Source organism: Pleurodeles waltl, chromosome 5 (genome assembly GCF_031143425.1).
Source record: "Pleurodeles waltl isolate 20211129_DDA chromosome 5, aPleWal1.hap1.20221129, whole genome shotgun sequence".
Taxonomy (NCBI): domain Eukaryota; kingdom Metazoa; phylum Chordata; class Amphibia; order Caudata; family Salamandridae; genus Pleurodeles; species Pleurodeles waltl.
Genome location: NC_090444.1, coordinates 1,600,584,883 through 1,600,605,714, shown reverse-complemented (window position 1 = coordinate 1,600,605,714; position 20,832 = coordinate 1,600,584,883).

Here is a 20,832-nt window from a genome sequence, read left to right as displayed (position 1 = left end):
TAGGACCCAATAGAAACCGATTTCAATGACAGTTTTTAATTACTGCTGCATCTGAGACCAGGCAGAACCCAACCCAGTTTAAGCCCTGCAGGCAGTACACTGTTATGGCATGAGTGGCAGACAGGGGCCCAATCAAATCCATTCCCTTGGCCCTGCGTGTGCATCACACGCATTTTTGTAAGTCACTCTACCATTGCAGGCTCAGTGTTAAAGGTGGGCGAGCCACTGAAAGCTTGAGCCAGATGCCTGGCTCTGGCTCATCTTGAGGTCCCCTTTGACCCTCAAGTCCAAAACGAGCTGAGCTTTGTTCTGGCTTCTGCCTCCCCGCATGTTTAGCTTCATGTGCTAAAAATGAACAATGCAGTGACTTTTGATGTAAAACAGGTGAGGGCAAGAGATGCCCATATCAGTGCTGAATTGCACAATGTAACAACCAGAAAATCTGATCTTGATTCTAGTGCCACTTCTTAAGCAAATGGTGTGGTCCAAGGCAAATATTTAATTTCACTGAGCCTCTTATTTCTTCTTTACCAGATATCAGCTATGAGAGTACTTCAAATTTGTGAGTTCAGGAAGTGCACTGTACAAAACCTTGGCCCTCATTATGAGTTTGGTGGTCATGAGACTGCCAAACTTGTGGCGGCGGTCTAACCGCTGTGGACCCAGTGGTAAAGTCCACTGCATTACGAGTAGTGGTAACACACCCGGTGTCTGGAATACCCATTCCTGTCACCAGCACACGCACACCCACACGTCCACACACATGCAGACGCCCGTCCACACACTTCCAAACACCCCCCACCACACACATCCATACTAACACCCCCACCCACTCTCACACTGATATACACACACCCCCACTCAAACATACGCACCCCCCTTCGCAATCATTCACCCCCGCACCCTTCCGCACACATGCACACCCCCATGCCCTCCACGCGCGCATACATTCACACCCTCCCCCCTCGGCATACACATACATGCATTTCCCCTCATCCGCACACTCGCACTTAGACACCCCCACTCACTTGCAGACTTGCACACATGCACCCCCACTCGCCTGCACCCCAATACACACACCTACTCACTCACACCCTGACACCCCCTCCCCTCTGCATACATGCAGACACCCCCCAACCGCACACATACATCCAGACACCCTCACTCAATCGCTCACAAACACAAACTCTGGCACCCCCATTAGGACAGATACACACACACACCACACGCATGCACCCAACATGCCCCCCCCTTTTGGGCGGTCCTCTTACCTCTTTTGCGCGGTGGTGGTCTGGGAGGAGATGGGTCCTGGTGTCTTCCACAGCCAGCACTGCACCGCCATACAGGATACCGCTGCCCTGTTTACACATCGTAATACGGTCGGCTGAGTCACTAGGCTCATGCATGGGCTCTTAAAGCCAAGCCAAACTCTAGGCTCAATTACAGCCTGGCTCTTCCTGTTAATATGTTGGCTCGCTACAACAGTGACTTGATGTCATTGCTGTGGCAGACTGTTGACTCAACTGTTACTGCAGACCAATACCTAACAAGGAAATTATTAGGGGGTGTCCCACCCTTTACACTACTCCTGAGGCTATGTCCCTGTGTTTAGTACATTTGGTCTGTCTTCATGCGTGGCCTAAGGCGTTTACTTTAATTTTAGTATTTTATTTGTAATGTTATATTTGTTTTGATTGTGAATGCTCTGAGCTTTGGAACAAGGCTCCTTGCATTATTTGCACCTAAAATAAAACTAAATTAAAATTCCAGTGTCAAGCAGCCAAATCCTCTTGAACTGACAGCTCGCAGCTGGCACCATGAGTATCATTTAGGACGCCTAAATTACATTCATGGTGCCAACTGTGACCCTCTAGCTAGTCCTTTGCTACCCCTAATGCTGCACTTGTAACCCCCGCCTCAGGTGTGAAGCAAGGATCCAGCTAAAGATAGCCTGCATGACCCACAATGCCCTTCACCATAACACTCCTGTCCACTTGGCCACAAAACTCGAACTGTCTGGTGGCTTTCGTTCCTTAAGAAGTGCTAAATCTCTACTGTTGAAACCGCAGAAGTTCAACCAAAAAAAGTGCAATCGCTCCTTCTTCGCACTAGCTCCAAGAATTTGGAACACACTGCCTCCTAAAACTAAGTCTAACCCCTCATGCTTCCTCCTTCAAGAAAGAAGTAAAAATGCTTTTGTTGAATAGATTCCTTCAATAGTAGCCCTGAAGGCACTCAGCTTGACTATTTTCCTATGCTCAACTCAGAACCTTGAACCTGCCAGACTGGTTGCAATTCTTTATTCTGTTTTGCTGCCGAACTTGCCTTGGCCGATTGTTGTATTCTATTCTGTATTGCTGCTTACTTATTTCTGCTTGCATTTTTCCCTTTTAGGTTTGACGTATCTGCTTTTTGTAGAGCTTTCATTTATAATTTTCTCTTTCTATGTATACCTTGTCTACTTTCTTTACAGTGCTTTGATACCCTTACGGGTCATATTCCTGCTATATCAAACTGTTTCAAATAAAAATAAAAGGTTGCAAAGGCAACACCATTTTCGTCTTAGAAAACACCTGTAGGATTTTCCTGTCTGTAGACCAGTAGTTGCTCCAGGCTGTTTTGGGCTGTACACAGTTGAAACATTAAGGGGCATATTTATACTCCGTTTGCGCCGGATTTGCGTCGGTTTTTTTAACGCAAATTCGACGCAAAACGAACTCCATATTTATACTCTGCCGCTAGGCGCGTCTAGCGCCAAAGTCCATGGAGTTTGCGTCATTTTTTAGCGTGGACAGCTACCTTGCGTTAATGATATGCAAGGTAGGCGTTCCCGTCTAAAAAATTGATTCCGAGGCATGTGCGCCGTATTTACACTCCCGGGCAAAAATCACGCCCGGGAGTGGGCGGGTAAAAAAAAATGACGTCCAGCCGCTTTTGCGTCATTTTTTAGCACCTGGTCAGGGCAGGCGTTAAGGGACCTGTGGGCTCGGAAGGAGCCCAGAGGTGCCCTCCCATGTCCCCAGGGACCCCCCCTGTCACCCTTGCCCACCCCAGGAGGATGCGTAAGGATGGAGGGACCCATCCCAGGGAACATAAGGTAAGTTCAGGTAAGTGATTTTTTTTTTTTTTGTGGCATAGGGGGGCCTGATTTGTGCCCCCCTACATGCCACTATGCCCAATGACCATGCCCAGGCGACATAAGTCCCCTGGGCATGGCCATTGGGCAAGGGGGCATGACTCCTGTCTTTGCTAAGACAGGAGTCATTTCAATGGGGGTTGGGAGCCAAAAAAAATGGCGCAAATCGGGTTGAGGCGAAAATTTTGCCTCAGCCTGACTTGCCCCATTTTTTGGCGCCCAAGCTCCATATTCCCCTACGCCGGCGCTGCCTGGTGTACGTCATTTTTTTTCACGCACACCAGGCAGCTCCGCCGGCTAACGCCGGCTAACGTCATTGAATAAATACGGCGCCCGCATGGCGCTTCAGAATGGCGTTAGCCGGCGTTAGATTTTTTGACGCACAACTGCGTTGGCGCAGTTGTGCGTCGAAAAGTATAAATATGGCCCTAAATTGTTTCAGTTTGTCCAGTCAAGTCAGGCGTTGTTTAGTAACACTCCTTCAAGGCTACCTATGCCCTAGGCTCCACCAAGCAGCACTTTGCTTGTCTTGCAGGCTCTGGATTCTGGTATATTTTATTGGACTGGACTGCATCTAGGGTGGCCACCTTTCTCAGAGAAAAATACTGGCTATTTTTTTTTTTTAAATTGATAAGTCAAGAGGTGCTACTTCAGCAAGAAGTTGTATGAAATTGTTTAGACATTTTATAACAGGACAATTCTACTTCTGTCTAATTGAATATTCAAATAGGGTTAGTTTAGAAAGCTCTAAAATACTTTGAAGTGAATTCCTTGTGCAAAAGAAAGCACTGAACCCGCCGACCAGGTGTGGCTTAGCAAACCTGGATATGCAATGGCACAGCATTTGGGAACGTTCAGCTTGGATGCCAGTGATTAGCAATTCACCCGGCCTCCACCTAGAGGGAAAAGAAAGTTAGACCAAACTCTATGGGGCACAACGTGAGAGGGTGCTTCAGTGACTAGAGATTTGGCCGGTGGAACCCCAAGGAGCCACACCTCTAACTGGACCTCACCAATACAGGGTGAGAAAAAAGGCTACACGTTCACTTACAAAGGGCTGTTTAATTGGCGGATGGGAAAATCTGACAAAATGTGACAGATCTCCCTTCTGCCGTAGTACAAGTGCCGTAGGCCAGTGGTTCCCAACCTGTGGCCTGGGGACCCCTGGGGGTCCGCAAAGCCTTCTCAGGGGGCCCGCAACTGCTTAGAAAATAAAAAAAGATATTTACAAATATTGAGAAATTAGGTCTCATGCTTCCAGTAATGACTCAGTGGGGGTCCCCGGATTCCAATGATGATTCAGTGGGGGTCCCTGGGTTTCATTAATGATAAAGTGGGGGTCCACAGAAGTCAAAAGGTTGGGAACCACTGTCGTAGGCTATATGGCAGACAGAACATCTGCCACATTTCTGATGGGTATCCCATCCACCAAACTCTGAATAATGCCCAGAGGTTAGTGTTGGTCACCTGATTCATGCCACACAGACAACAAGTGGGGTATTGCAGGTAAACCAGTGTGTGTGCACCACTTTCTCTGGAGGATAAAGCACAGTAGGACCATCATTCCTCAACTACAGTTTTGTGCATATAGGGGCACATTTACAAGTGGCTTGCACCGCTGGTGCATCACTTTTTGTGATGCACAGGTGGCTTAAGCTGCAGACCCATATCTGCAAGGCCATTCAAAGCCACTTTGTGTGGCTTTTCATGGCCTTGTGGAAATGGAGTAAGGCAATGCAGTGCTAGCCACTGCATTTTATTACTGTGCATCAAAGAGGCATTCCATGGGTGTTGTGGTGGTTGTTCCTACGCAATACCCATGGATTTTGATGCATTGACAGATTTACAAGGATTTGTAAACCTGGAAATGCGTCAACAGCCTATGCCTTCCCGAGTTATTTCTCCTAATTTGTTCCTATTTCTGAAGCACACAAAGAAGGAGGAAAACACCTCCATTGATTGCTTTTGTGCATGAAGGTGCCCTTTCCTGCACAAAACAATCATTCCTACAAAGCAGACACCCTTGAACCATGGTGCAAGGGTGTCTAAATTGGCGCATGTTAGCCAATTGTGCGCCAGCGCAGTGGAAAAGGGCAGGAATGTGCTGTATCTCATAGATACGGTGCATTCCTGCCCTTTTCTTTTGACGAGGGGCAGCGCAGCTAGAAGCCTTGTGGTGCTGCCCTCTGCCAAAATATTGTAAATAAGCCCCTTAGTACCCTGGGCTGAGTTTTCAGAGGGTTGCAGCTGACTGAAGAGTCACGAAACAGCCATCTCCCAGGACAAGTGCCAAACAGTCCTAGGGTGCAACAGAGAAGCAGTGACTGGCTCAGGGGTAAATAAGGGTGAAAAAAATCAGTCACAGTGGGCAGCAAGAGCTAGTAGTACCTCATAGTGCAGCTCCTCGTATCATGAATAATTACATTTGAAAAGAGATAACATGGATCTCCACATGGGCTTCTTTTAAGAAAATGGCCAAGCTACCGCTAAAGGAATAATGGAAAAGATGGGCCTGCCCCATCTGAAAGACTAATGCAGAACTAAACATAGATGGGGGATTTTATTTCAATGGCGGATCACTCAGTGATGTGATTTGCAACAAGATCCATTCTCACAATCGAAATTAAAGGAGGACTTGAGTCGGTCAGAGATTCCGGAGAAATGGTGACTTGGCATCCATGTTAAAAAGATTTACCTTTGGAAACCACAAACTAATAAAGGGCAATGACACGTTAACTGTGATTAAGATGCTGAAGAATAGAGACAGAAGGTACCCCACATACGAGACAGTGAAGTCACTTGAAGCCGACCACCGTCATTAGGCTAAAGTTCAAGTATATTCCAATGGTAGCAAATTAAGAGATGGTTAAGGTGTGATGGGCTTGTAATCAGCACTGTAATTCTGCATTTCTAGACCAGCCTTCTCCAATGAGGAGATCTTGAGCTACTGGCAGCTCTCCAGCTACCTGTGAGTAGCTTTCCTATGTGCATCCTAGCTTTCTAAATCAGAATCGTTTGCTTGGTTTAATTAATATATCCATGCCAAACTGTATTCAATGGGCAAACCTGTGTATTTGCAGAACACATAAACTGATGTTTGAAGAAAAATGGTTGAGTTTCCAAAATATATGAAAAGCTGAGTTTTGAGTGATAAATCATGTGGGAAGACATTACTAATATTACTACTTTCATGTCAGAGTCACTGCAACAGAAGAAGCGCAATTCGCTATCAATGATGAGTCAGAAGGGACACGTGTAATATAATGATAAAAACTATTTATAGAGCAAATGTGAACTTATAAATGTAGCAGCAGCTGAATGAGTAAACTATGCAATGAATAGGGTAGATGGCAGCTGGCCATAACACTTGGGAGAATACAAGCAGATCTATTAGTCATAGCCGATGGCACAAAATAGAACAAGCATGAAAGGTTCGCAGTGGTATCAAACAAGAGAAGTCCTGTTGGTTATTCTTTACTTTGAGTGGAAATAGAAGACACTATCCTAGCTCTCTCACTGGGTGGCAGTAAGTATAAATGGATATGAAATCTCCCCACAAGGATAATAGTGGGACTAAGATACTGTCTTCATGGAAGTAAATTCAGTAACAACTGCACAAGTGCTAAGGACTGGTCTCTCTCCAACACATAGACTGTCTGGCAACAATCTTACTTTTTTGCACCCTCTAATAAGGAGTGTTCGTGTTTTTCAGTTCAAACGTGCTAAGCATCAAAGTCTATAAAAACAGTTACCCCTCTATGAATATGCTTCACAACTATTTTGCTGCTGTTCAGTTTAGAAGCTCTCCTGTGCTTCAGTTCAGTTACTTATTTAGCATTCAAGTCTCCTTCTGTCCCGTGCCTCGTGCCTTACGTCTGCTCCCACTTTCCAGTCCGCTTCTGTTCTGTGCATCCTCCCATCACGCTTCTTCAGTTTGACTTTCTAAGCCCCTGCCAGCACTTGTATTCTTGTGGTGATCCTTGTTTGGTATATTATTGTCACTCCAGCCCTATTGTGTGGCGATCAACACCACGGGATCTGGGCTGCCCTGTGTTTCTGTTTCGTCGTAAAATAGCCTGTAGTTTGGTGAAGGCTGCCTTGCCACATCTGTTAGTGCCTAACAGCTGTACTATTGGCAAGCTGGTTCCAGTACGTAGCAGTTGACTGCTGAGACAAAGAAGGGAACGGATAGCCATACTAGGATCACTAGACAGGATTTATGTCACATATCAAGGTCAGGATCTCTTCCTATACACAACATTAAAGAAGATAAGAGATTTCCTATAGGCGAATGTTTTTAAGAAACTATTCACTGATGTGGCCACATTTACATTGTGTAATATATTGATTATTAAATTACCCGCATTTGACATTGTTGTATCACCAGGAAACACAAATCAAACACGATTAAACTTTTCAGCTGTTCTATGTGGAATTCATTGTTACATGTCCATCTTGTTAACATCATTGTATACCGCTCTGTCATCATTATGGGTTGTCAATGATGTAGTTGAGTTCCCCACCCCAGGGTCAGCAGGTGTTAGTTTGCTGCCAGGAGCATGTCATAGTTTGGTGTCCTTCTAACTGCAGAGTTCCTATGGAATATGTTTCCAAATCTATATGAGATGCAGTTTGTGTGTAGTTCAGCTTTATCTGTTTTCACTTTATGGGCTAGTAGGAGTCAGTATTAGTGGGTTGTTTTCACCGCTAGCCCATTGTTTCAAATCATTAAGCCATATTTTGATAGATGGGGCATCTGAGGCTGTGCAAGTCATGGTTATTCTTCTTCATCCTAATTACTACGTTAGGTCTATAAATCTACCAACGAGATTCCATTTCTCGGCTCTTGATGCTAGACCTAGGAGCCATGCAGCAAGTGTCTTCTCTAGTTATCTCTTTGCAATATCTGAGATCGTATTCATAATCTTCTTCCAAAATGGGGATAACACATTACAGACCCAAACCATGTGAATGAAGTTGGCCCTAGACAATTTACATCTTGAGCAATTAGTAGATGCTCCCTCAAACATTCCTCCAATATGTTTAGGTGAGAGGGACAATTGATGTAAGTAGTTGAATTGTCTCCGTTTAATGCACGAGATCCTAGAGATGTTTTGTTTACTCAGACACTTTGTCCAGTCATTGTTTAGATTTATCCCCATATTTTAGCTTCTTATTTTCTTTTAATACCATAATTATGGATATCGTATATATCAGGGTGATTGTCCACTTGCTACATCCGTGGGTCGATGTTAGATGTTGTAGTGCACACTGAGGGTTTCTGTTGTTCTTTCTCCCCAACTTAAAGCCATAGTTCTAATCAATTCCCCAAGTGCCAGGAACTCTCCTAGTGGAATTTGGTGATTGTCCATCATGTTGTTAAATTAATGAATTTTACACGTTTGTATATGTCCCTAATCCTCACAACCCTAGCCCTTGTTCAATAACCTTTGTGAATTGTAGTCGTTAACGTCTGAATTCTTTGGAGACAACATGGTGGTATCTTGGGTGCATATGGTGTAGTGTCCCCCAATTTTTCATGTATTCTTGCCAGCAATGCTGGACTGTTTTAAGAATTCGGGTTGATGATTATCAGCTTAATGTTGCTCCTTTTGTGTACATGTAGGGAGCCGGTGGGTGATCCTGCTACCACATTCTCCCTCTCTGTGTTCTCACTAGTACTGAACCATGAAGTCAGCTATGGAAGTTGAGCAGCTAGGTAGTAGGTCCCATAGGTGCACCCATTCCTCTAATGACTTGTGCCTATTGGTAAATGATAATGTGTTTGCCAAAAGGCAAAGTGCATCACGTTTGGGCAGACTGTAGTCAGCAGGGAGGCAGTGGTTTAATTAAATCAGCTTGATTGATTCCAGTCACCATAGATACTGATTACAAGCTGAGTATTGACAGTATTCTGCTGCACACAAAACATATGTGGGAGTTGACTACTTTTTAATGGACAATAGAGAGAATGTTTGTTAGAAATGGGGTCTTTGATTGGCAGTCAGGTTACCCCCTGTTCAAGCAAGGACCCTCACTCTAGTCAGGGCAAAGGAGGATCACATCTGGTTAACCCCCAATAACTCCCTTGGTAGCTTGACACGAGCAGGCAGGTTAACCTCAGAAGCAATGTGTAAAGTATTTGTACCAACACACACAGTAATACAGTAAACAAAACACTACAAAATGGACACCAAATTAGTTTAGAAAAATAAGTTATATTCATCTAAATCAGACAAGACCAAAACTACTTAAATCCAACATACACAAGTGAAAATATGAATTTTCGAAAGAATAAGAGTTTTACTCCATAGAAAACAATGGAAACGATGATTTTGCACAAAGTACCTGGTTAGCGTAAAAAATAAAGCCGCGTGTGTGAGCGTGCTTAGGAAGAGGCCGCGATGTGTCGATTCCTTTCTTTGTGAGGGAGGCGTCCGTTGTTTCTTCTCCGGTCGGGTCGGCGATGTGTTGTTTTTCTCCCTCCCAAGAGAGCGACGCGTCCATTTCCGGAATGGGGCACCTCGGATCCGCGCAGAGTTGGGATGACTTTGACGCCCAGAGACTATGCAAGAAAGATCAGGTCACATGGTTTTAAAAAACTGCACTGCATGGGGTTTGTGTCATTATCAGCAGCCGCAAGCGGGTGTTGCTCATCGTTTCTCCAGCCGCGATGCATCGATCTCCAGCCGCCATGCAGGTGGAGTGTCGATTTTATCCACAAAGCCGGCTGTGCATCGTTTATCAGCCGCGTTGCAGATGGTGCATTGAAAATTTCCCCGCATGGCGTGCTGTGCATGGATTTTCAGCTCTTGTTCTGCCAAATTCAGCTCTCAAGGGCCCAGGGACTGGATAGGGCACCACTTGGAGGGCAGGAGTCTCAGCAGAGAGTCCAGGTGCAGGCAGAGGAAGTCTTTGATAGCCCTGAGATTTAAAAAACGGGAGGCAAGCTCAGTTCAAGCCCTTGGAGATTCTTCACAAACAGGAATATACCACGAAGTCCAGTCTTTGTCCCCTTCCACAGGCAGAAGCAGCAACTGCAGGATAGCTCAACAAAGCACAGTCACAGGCAGGGGCGGCACTTCTCCTCAGCTCTTCTCCTTGGCAGAGGTTGCTCTTGACTACAGAAGTGATATTGAAGAAATCTAAAGTCTGGGGTTTTGGGTCCACTACTTGTACCCCTTTTTGCCTTTGAAGTAGGCAAACTTCAAAGGAAAGTCTCTGTTGTTCACAAGATCCTGCCGTGCCCAGGCCAGGCCCCAGACACACACCAGGGGGTTGGAGACTGCATTGTGAGAGGGCAGGCATAGCCCATTCAGGTGTAAGTGACCACTCCTCCCTCCACTCTGCCTCAGATGTCTCATTAGGATATGCAGGATATACCCCAGCTCCCTTTGTCTCACTGTCTAGAGGGAATTCACAATAGCCCAACTGTCAGTCTGACCCAGACGTGAAATACACAAGCAGGCAGATACACACAATGGTTTAGGCAAGAAAATGCTCACTTTCTAAAGGTTCCCCCTTGGGGAACAGGGTCAAGACTGATTTGCATATGACTGGGTCTAAAATGGAATGGCATGGCAAGCAAAAAAACGGATGGATTAAACCCAGATCTGTGACTGGAGGTGAATGTTTGATTTGTTCTGCATTCTGTCCATCATCTGTTGTTTTTGTTTTTGTCGCCCCCAAGTGGGAAGGGTATTCCCAGATGTGGGTCCTGTGCTTGCTATGCCACCAGATTCAAGCTAGCCTGGCTGATGAAAGGTGATACCCTGAAACCGGTCCCAAGATGCTTTTTTCTGGTCCAGGGAGGACCTGGCCTGGCAGTTCGGGCTGGACTGTTCCCATGGGAACAGGGTCAAGACTGATTTGCATGTGGCTGGGTCTAAACTGGAATGGCATGACATGGCATGGCAAGTAAAAAAACTGATGGATTAAATCAAGATCTGTGACTGGTAAATGTTTGATTTGTTCTGCATTCCATCCATCATCTGTTGTTTTTACTTTCTAAAAGTGGCATTTTCAAACTGACAATGTAAAAACCAACTTTACAAAAAGATGTATTTTTCAAATACACTGTACCCTGCCCAGGGGGTTACTTAGGGCCTACCTTAGGGGTGCCATACATGTATAAAGAGCAAAGGTTTAGCCTCGGCAAGTGGGTACACTGACCAAGTCGAATTGGCAGTGCAAGATCGCACACACAGACACTGCAGTGGCAGGTCTGAGATATGTTTACAGGGCTACTCATGTGGGTGGCACCATAAGTGCTGCAGGCCCACTAGTAGCATTTGATTTACAGGTCTTGGGCACCTCTAGTGCACTTTACTAGGGACTTACCAGTAAATCAAATATGCCAATCATGGATAAACCAATCAACAATGCAATTTACACTGAGAGCATATGCACTTTAGCACTGGTTAGCAGTGGTGAAGTGTCCAGAGTCCTACAGCCAACGAAAATTGGTCAGAAAAAATAGGAGGAAGTAGGCAAAAAGAATGTTGATGACCCTGCAAAAAGGGCCACGTCCAATAATGTTGATCATGACCAAATCAACCTTTCTGACCATGGGCCACTCACAATGGCAGAAGACACACAAACTAAAAAGAAGGAGGGACACATGGAGGTTAAATAATTAACTACTAAAATACCCTAGAGTACTGAAGGATTTGAGATACCAAGTTAAGGACCATATTAACACTAACAGGGAAGGAGGTAATGCAGTAAATGGATGCTCTAAACTTGGTTTTATATGCCACTTTTTGAAGAAGCCAGCCATCTTAAGAAAATGAGGGTGACTATAGCACTTTAAACCAATAAGTAGCTTTTTCAGGCAGAAGCCAAGCACAAGTACAGATAACACTAACAACTTTGGCAAAGGTGGGTTACATTAAAACGACAAATTGAAGTTTTAGAAACAGTCAGGACAGATTACTATTGGTTAACACCTGACATTAAATATTACAAAGGGAGCAATAAAGTGGGTAGGCTTCTAGCCAATAAACCGAGGGGGCTATTCACAAGTGCAACTTACACTTGTGAGTAATTTACATGTGTAATTTACTCTTACAATTTTGAGTAACTGTATTACTGTTGACTATTCACAACATTTAAGTGTAAAGTTACTCAGAAGTGTAGACTTAGATGTCTCCACCTGTTAGTTTAAGGAATGAAGTAAGATTAAATGTAATTTATGGGTATATAGTTACTATGGGGGTCATTCTGACCCCGGCGGGCGGCGGCCATTCTGGCTTTCCCGCTGGGCCGGCGGGCGACCGCCAGAAGGCCGCCCGCCGGCCCAGTGGGAAACCCCCCTCAACAATGAAGCCGGCTCCGAATGGAGCCGGCGGAGTTGTAGGGGTGCGATGGGTGCAGTGGCACCCGTCGCGATTTTCAGTGTCTGCAAAGCAGACACTGAAAATCATTATGGGGCCCTGTTAGGGGGCCCCTGCACTGCCCATGCCAGTGGCATGGGCAGTGCAGGGGCCCCCAGGGGCCGCACGACACCCGTTCCCGCCATCCTGTTCCTGGCGGTAAAAACCGCCAGGAACAGGATGGCGGGAAGGGGGTCGGAATCCCCATGGCGGCGCTGCAAGCAGCGCCGCCATGGAGGATTCCCTGGGCCAGGGGTAAACCGTCGGGAAACCGCCGGTGGCCCTTTTCTGACCGCGCCTTTACCGCCGCGGTCAGAATGGCCCAGGAAGCACCGCCAGCCTGTTGGCGGTGCTTCCGCGGTCCCCGGCCCTGGCAGTCATGGACCGCCAGGGTCGGAATGACCCCCTATATGTAACTTTGCCTGTATTTAACATCACAGGTACATCTGACATACATTCCCTTATAGCCACATAAATACTGCCCACATCATACAATCTATTTTTCCCTCTTCTGCTTTTGGGTCCTGCAGCCACCATTGTGTCTTTCTGCCTCAAAGATGCTGCCTGTGTTGATCAGGATGAGAAATTTCACTGAGGAGAAGACAGCCTTTGTAGTTAAATTTGTGGTTAAATACCACAAGCAACTACGTTGTCTGCCTACATTCCCTCAGTGGAATCCCGAATGTAGCCTAAGGGTAGGATGTCACAGTCTCTGTGAATGCATTCGGGGAGGAGGGCCAGACCATGGGGGACATTAAGAAAAAAATGGCAAGAGGGGAAGAGACGGGTGAAGGAGAAGTTCTCTGGGATTCAGTTGAAACCCATTGGTGGAAGTGGGAGGGATCTGTGGGAACAACTTTGCCTAATGATGGCTAATGATCTAATATTGTTATTTATTTTTTTGTAAATTATCTTTATTATCATTTTCATAATGTCAACAATACATTTGTATGTTTCAATGGAGGAAGTCGGCACTGTGCCAGTTGTCCCACATTACCTGAAGGATTACATAATCTTACCAAGCAGTCTTAAATTTTGGGTCCCGAATTTCTTGAGATGTTGGCATGGCTACACCAGGGGATACCGCCTCATCATTAGGGTTCCCACTGTGTGAATTGCGATAGTATTTCTCCCGAGCTCATCACCATATTTGCTGTACAAAATCTTACAATATTTAACAACAGGGTAACAATATCATTTAACTGTCATAACCTTGATTATGGCTAGTCTACACACATTAAATTCAATATTTGGAGCATACAAGGACCTCCTTGGTGTGTTTTTCTTTTATCTATATACAATTGTGAGGACTCCGTGCAACATGTTGTATGGTCATATTAATGCAGGGAGTCTTTTTCTATTACCTTGGGTGATCTAGTCTGCTGCTATAGTTATGGGTGTCCACCCCCTCTGCCCTCCCCAATAAATAGAATCTGATGTATCAATCTGCAGCTTCGTACATGTCGCAAGTTCATCCCTGCCTTCGTTTCATCCACTCCCTCCCTCTGGGTTTGATCGGTCATCAGGAATCATCTCCTGGGCTTTGATGTCTATTTGTGTGTGTTGTGTGGACCCATGAAGGTTTCGTTCACCTAGGTTTTCCAACATACGAAAATCATAGTAAAAAACCTTCTTGAAGCACCACTATAAATTAACATATTTCCATTGAAACATTTTTTTAAAAAGTCTGTTTGAATTTTTTCACAGTGCCTTCACCACGATGGCGAACGTTACATACAGATAAGGTCAAATCTGAAACACCAAAGAAAACATTCTTCTTATGATCCAGTCAGGATTTGAAATTACAAAATTCAAAATCAATGAATCCGAAACATATTTTGTAAATAATGGTAGTTGTAACTCACAAGTTGCATAAATCGATTGTCCACCATTTAGTGTACACTAGCATACTATTTTCTGAAGTGACACAACAGCTTTCTTAAAGGAGGAGTTTCTGACAGAGTTCACCTTATATAAACACTGCCACCTTAGGGGCATATTTACAAGATAGTGGTGCATCAGCTATGATGCAACACTTTTCTTACCCCCCCCCACACCCTCTAACATCACCATGGTTGCACCATATTTACAGTATGGTGCACTGTGGCATATGTTAGCACAATAGCTTCATAATTCTTTACACTACTGTGGTGCATTGGTTCACTAGCGCCAAAAATTACGGGGCTTGTCCAGCAGTGCATGGGGAGGCGCATTGGAAACAATGGGAGCATCACTTTAGGGCTTGGACAGGCGTTAAAAATGACTGGAAAAATGGTGCAGTGAAATCTTGTAAATTTCACTGTGCCATTTTTCTGGGCCTCTTAATGGGGGAACGCCTGCTTTGCATACATTATGCCTGGCACAGATTGATGCAATAAGTTCACACAGGGCCTAATTACGAGTTTGGCGGTCTGTACCCTGCCATGGAGGTTGTGGTGGTCCGACCGCCATCGGTTTGGCGGTCGGAGCACTGTATTGTGATCCTGGTGGGTCTATGGAGCAAAGACTTCCATGGTTCCACCAGCACTTCCAGGCAGTGCTGACCGCCGGGGCAGGATAAAGAGGCCAGCAGAGCCAGTGTTTCCACCGGACACATTATGATGTTGCACACCGCCAATGTGACCGTGGTGATCCAACCACCACGTCCCAGCAGGCGGAAACTGACAGCATAAAGTAAGCAACTTGCCTGCAGGCAGTGCTACGTGTCCCGTGACGCCATGGAGCCCATCACACACATCCTGCCACTGCTGCTGCTCATTGATGGAGCTCAAAATCCACCCTGCCTTGGACGCAACCGACTGTAAGTACACACACCTACCTATGTCACTAACCATAAAAACAGTTCAAAGCGGCATCGTCCATGTGATATGGAGCCTACGCTACGGTCACCAAGTTCACGTGTTATTGTGTCCACAGCGTGATTCATTCACAAAGAAGGGCACATTCACATGCATTAAACGCCCCTTTTGGGCAGGGCACTCACACTGCACTGCTACACTACACAAAACCCCTCGTCTGCACATCCTAGGGACAGTGAAGTGTATACAACATTGTGTTACACACTCAGGTAAAGTGTACACAACAGCAACAACACAGCAACATCACATCTACCAATACAACGGACACCCTTACACTGCACAAATGCCATGGACTGTCATCAGATTCAACACACATGTATGGATGTGTCATTTAACACAAATACTCCTTCCATTAAACATCTCAGTATTGAACCCACATATTAACCGCATTGCAACACAATGGAAGGACAATTGGATGCACAATAATCAGAGACACAAATATCCAAAGCTCACTATGCAAACGATAGTTGCACAGTAGGGATGGGGCATCAGGAGCACTCAGTGAAGGATGCTGCCCTGACACATTACACTGTGCACACGCTTCTAAAACAACATTTGCATAGGAACTGGCCCTTCAGATATCTGAGGGTTAAACAATAGGAGAGTCAAGTGACATGCCTATCTGCATAATGTGGAAGTGCAAGTCAAGAAAGCAAATACAAAAGCATCAGCATGGGCGACATATCTAGATGAAGTAGTTGCAAGGTACACAGAGCAAAATGGAAACATGAACAGTAAAATGCAAAGGAAGCTAGCACAACTGAACGCCCTCCATGTCTGCACAAAGAAAACGCAAGCTGCCACACAAGACAAATCTACAATCCATATCAGGGGGACAAGTCTAACACCATACATGCTGACATTGGACCACTCAAGATGAAATACTTACCATACTAAACAGAACACAGTGCAATGACACCCCAATTACATTAACACCCATATATCCATACAGTCAACATCTACCTTTGTCTTGGGTGACACCAGCACTGCCCACCAAGGCAGAAATTGCAAAAAACAGCAAATAGATGAAATCCACACAACTGTAAGCAGACACCACAAGTTACTCAGGAAGAACATAAAGGTAGAAAAGGAAATGCAGGACAAATGTGCTGAATAATGTTGGCTTATTGAAGTTAAAATGCATAATAGCTATGGCCATTGGACAGTCAATATAAAGTCTCTGCACAGTACTGTGCCCACACCTGACTCCTATCACTGCCAGGGAAACTCCATGGGAAGGGGCATCAAGTGGACAGGCAGGCACCTTGGAGATAATCCTTGGGGGGGGGGGCAGATTTGGGATTGGTGGGTTTGGGAGGGGTGGACTGTTTCTTTGGAGGGGTGGGCTTCTTCTTGGGGGGAGGGGTATGGGTGCTTGCAGGGGGCAGGTGTGACAGGGGAGGACTTGGATGTGGAAGGAATGGGTTGGGATGTAGGTGGGGGCCTCTTGGGCTTGGGAGGGGGTTTGGAGGGAACAGGGGAAAGGGCAAGGTCAAAAAGGAAACTCTCCTTTGGAACACGGGGACGGTCATCAGAAGGGGTTGGGGATTTGGAGGTTGAGAGAGTAGTCCTCTGGTGTGTGCGTGTGCGAGGTATGCTTTTGTTTGTGTGGTGTTTGTTGAGTGTGGAGGTTGTGGGGGGTTGTGTGTCATTGGGTGCTGGGAGGTGAGGTGCTGGGTGATGAAGTGGAGGATGTGTGTGTATCTGATGTCTTTTTCTTTAGGTTAGTTTCACATGAGGGGAGGGACACCTTAGGCAAGGGTCACTCACCTGGGGGGGGCAAATTTGCTTTAGGCCATTTCTGCCCCCTTTGGGGGCAGATCGGCCTATTTTTATTAGCACGATCTGCCCCCAAGAGGGGCAGAAACCACTAGGCCCCAGAGATTTTTTTGTGTGTGCCAATTTCACTCAAGGGGAGCGACCTCTTAGGCAAGGGTCACTCCCCTGAGGGGCAAATCTATTTTAGACCATTTCTGCCCCCGGGGGGGCAGAAAACACTTAGGCACCAGAGATTGGTGTGTGTGTATGTGTGTGTTTTGTTTGGGGGGCAACCCCTTGGGCAAGAGTGGGTTGCTCCCCATGGGGACACATTACTGTTGGCCATATCGGCCCCCCTTCGGGGCAGATCGGCCTATTTTTGGAAGGCCCACAGAAAGAGGGTGGGGGTATGGCCATACCTTCACCCCAAATAAATGGGGACAAAGTTGTTCTGCCCACCGGTGGGCAGATGGACAATTACCCCGATCCACTCCCCGGGGGAGGGGGCAGAAAGCCTACTAAATGCCAGGGAATAAAAAAAAAAAAAAATGGGTGGTGGCTACCAACCAATATGGGCATGGTTATGCCCCAACTGAAGGGGGAAACATCTTATCCCACGGCAAGCAAGAGGACATTTGATTATTTTGGATTTTGGTTTTACATTTGAGCCATAAGAGCTTGTCCAACTCTCAAAATCGTCCCACTTGGAATGGTGAGGGCTGCACTTTTTGGACTTTGGGACAACGCCATGTAGAAAAAATCCACAAGACCTAGACACATCTGAAAACTAAAAATCTGGGTGAGTCCATGGTGGTATGCTTCACATACACCCCGCACCATTTTCTTACCTACAATGCCCTGCAAACCTCCAACTTTGCTGGAAATCACCCATTTTCCCACATTTTTGTAATGGAACCTTCCGGAATCTTCAGGAATCCACAAAATTCCTACCATTCAGCATTGTCGCATCTATACCAATAAAAATTCTGCCCCACTTGTCAGCCTAAAAAAGTTTTTTTTCCAAACTGCCCTTTTGGACCCACTTTGGTTCCCCCTCAATTTCAACATATTTTTGGCTCTTCCCTGTCACAGGCACTTGGCCCACCTACACAAGTGAAGGTATCATTTTTACCGGTAAACTAAGGGGAAACATTGGGTGTTGGGAAATTTGTCCCGGTGCGGTGATCCCACACAGAAATGTGAGAAAAATTGGATTTTTTTTAGCTAAATTTGAGGTTTGCTGGTGATTCTGGCTAAGAAAATATTGGGGGATCCATGCAAGTCACACCTCCCGGCACTCCCTTGGGTGTCTAGTTTTCAGAAATGTTTGGGTTTGGTAGGTTTCCTTTTATGGCTGCTGAGCCCAGGACCCAAAACGCAGGTGCCCCCCCGCAAAAACAGATACTTTTGTATTTGATAATATTGATGTGTCCACATTGTGTTTTGGGGCATTTTCTGGCACGGGCACTAGGCCTACCCACATAAGTGAGGTACCATTTTTATTAGGAGACTTGGGGGAATGCTGGGCGGAAGGAAATGTGTGGCTCCTCTTAGATTCCAGAACCTTCTATCACCGACATGTGAGGAAAAAGTGTTTTTTTGGGCCAAATTTTGAGGTTTGCAAAGGAATCTGGGTAACAGAACCTGGTGAGAGCACCACGAGTCACCCCATCCTTGATTCCCCTAGGTGTCTAGTTTTAAAAAAATGCACAGGTTTGGTAGGTTTCCCTAGGTGCCGGCTGAGCTACAGGCCCAAATCCACAGCTAGGCACATTGCAAAAAACAAGTCAGATTTCAATGTGAAAATGTGATGTGACCATGTTGTGTTTCCTGTCGCGGGCATTAGGCCTACTCATGCAAGTGAGGTACCATTTTTATCTGGAGACTTGGGGGAGCACAGAATAGCAGAACAAGTGTTATTGACCCTTGTCTTTCTGTACATTTTGTCCTTCCAAATGTAAGACAGTGTGTAAAAAAGATGTCTATTTGAGAAATGTCCTGTAATTCACATGCTAGTATGGGCACCCTGGAATTCAGAGAGGTGCAAATAATCACTACTTCTTAACACCTTGTCTTGTGCCCTTTTTGGAAATACAAAGGTTTCCTTTATACCCATTTTTCAGTCTTTATATTTCACCAAATGAATTGCTGTCTACCCAGTATACAATGAAAACCCATTGCAAGCTGCAGCTCATTTACTGGCTTGATGAACCTACAAGCCCTATATATCCCCACAATCAGAAGAGTCCAGCAGATGTAACGATATACTGCTTTCAAAAATCTGACTTTGCTGGAAAAATTTGCAGAGGAAAACGTGGAGAAAAATGGCTGTTTTTTTACCTCAATTTCAATATATTTTTAGTTCAGCTTTATTTTCTGTAGGAAAACCTTGTAGGATCTACACAAATGACCCACTGGTGAATTCAGAATTCTGTCTACTTTTCAGAAATGTTTAGCTTTCCAGGATGCAGCACTGGTTTCACACCCATTTCTGTCACTAACTGGAAGGAGGATAAAAGCACAAAAAATATAAAAATGGGGTATGTCCCAGTAAAATGCAAAAATTGTGTTGAAAAATTTGGTTTTCTGATCAAAGTCTGCCTGTTCCTGGAAGCTGGGAAGATGGTGATTTTAGCACAGCAAACCCATTGTTGATGCCACTTTCAGGGAAAAAATCACAAGCCTTCTTCTGCAGCCCTTTTTTCCCATTTGTTTGAAAAAAATGAAATTAATGATGTATTTTGGCTAATTTCTTGGTCTCCTCCAGGGGAACTCACAAACTCTGGGTACTTCTAGAATCCTAGGATGTTGGGAAAAAAGGATGCAAATTTGACGTGGGTAGCTTCTGTGGACAAAAAGTTATGAGGGTCTAAGCGCGAACTGCCCCCAAGTAGCCAAAAAAAGGCCTGCCACCTGCGGGGGAAAAGGCCTGGCAGCGAAGGGGTTAAATAAAGGGACATGACTACAGATGTTTGTATCCATCTGCAGACTAACTCACTACCCTACTCCAGGCCTACAGTGACTGAGCAAGCCTACTCATATCAGGTAGCCCCTGCTCCAGCAACATGTACTGTGATGTGACCACAGTGAAGCACTACACACATGTAGCTTCTGAAGGGTAAACTCCTTAGGCCTGAATGGACCAACATATTCACACTCTGCGAGACTGATTCACTGCATAGAGTCCCTACAGCAACTTCCATAGTACAGGCTTCACCATTACACTTGAGTGTCAATGAAGGGGCTGGCATGGTGGTTACAGAAAGTGTCTTCCCTATGCATGTGTTGTCTTGTGGCCTACCACATGCCTACTCATACCACTTCAGGGGGGGTTATGTGGTATGTAGCTGTACCACAGAACACTCCTTTGAAGATATGTGTCTATCCTACAGAGAAGGCATCCAACATTCAAACGTATGCATTTTACAGTTTCGGCTATGTGACAAAGCTACTGACTCACATGTCACGGCCTCCCAGGAATCAAAACACTACCTGCACTGTGGGACTGTAATTCGTGCAATAAGCCTTTACCGTACAATTATGACTTATGTAAAGGTGACAATAGTGCTGTGGGAGTAAGGGACCTGTCATGAGTCAAAGGCACACATAGACAGTGATGCAAAATGCACATATGGACTACTTCTGGGATGCACCCGAGTACCCATTCCTAATCTAGTCAATAGACTGAGGCTTTCAGAAAAAGTTT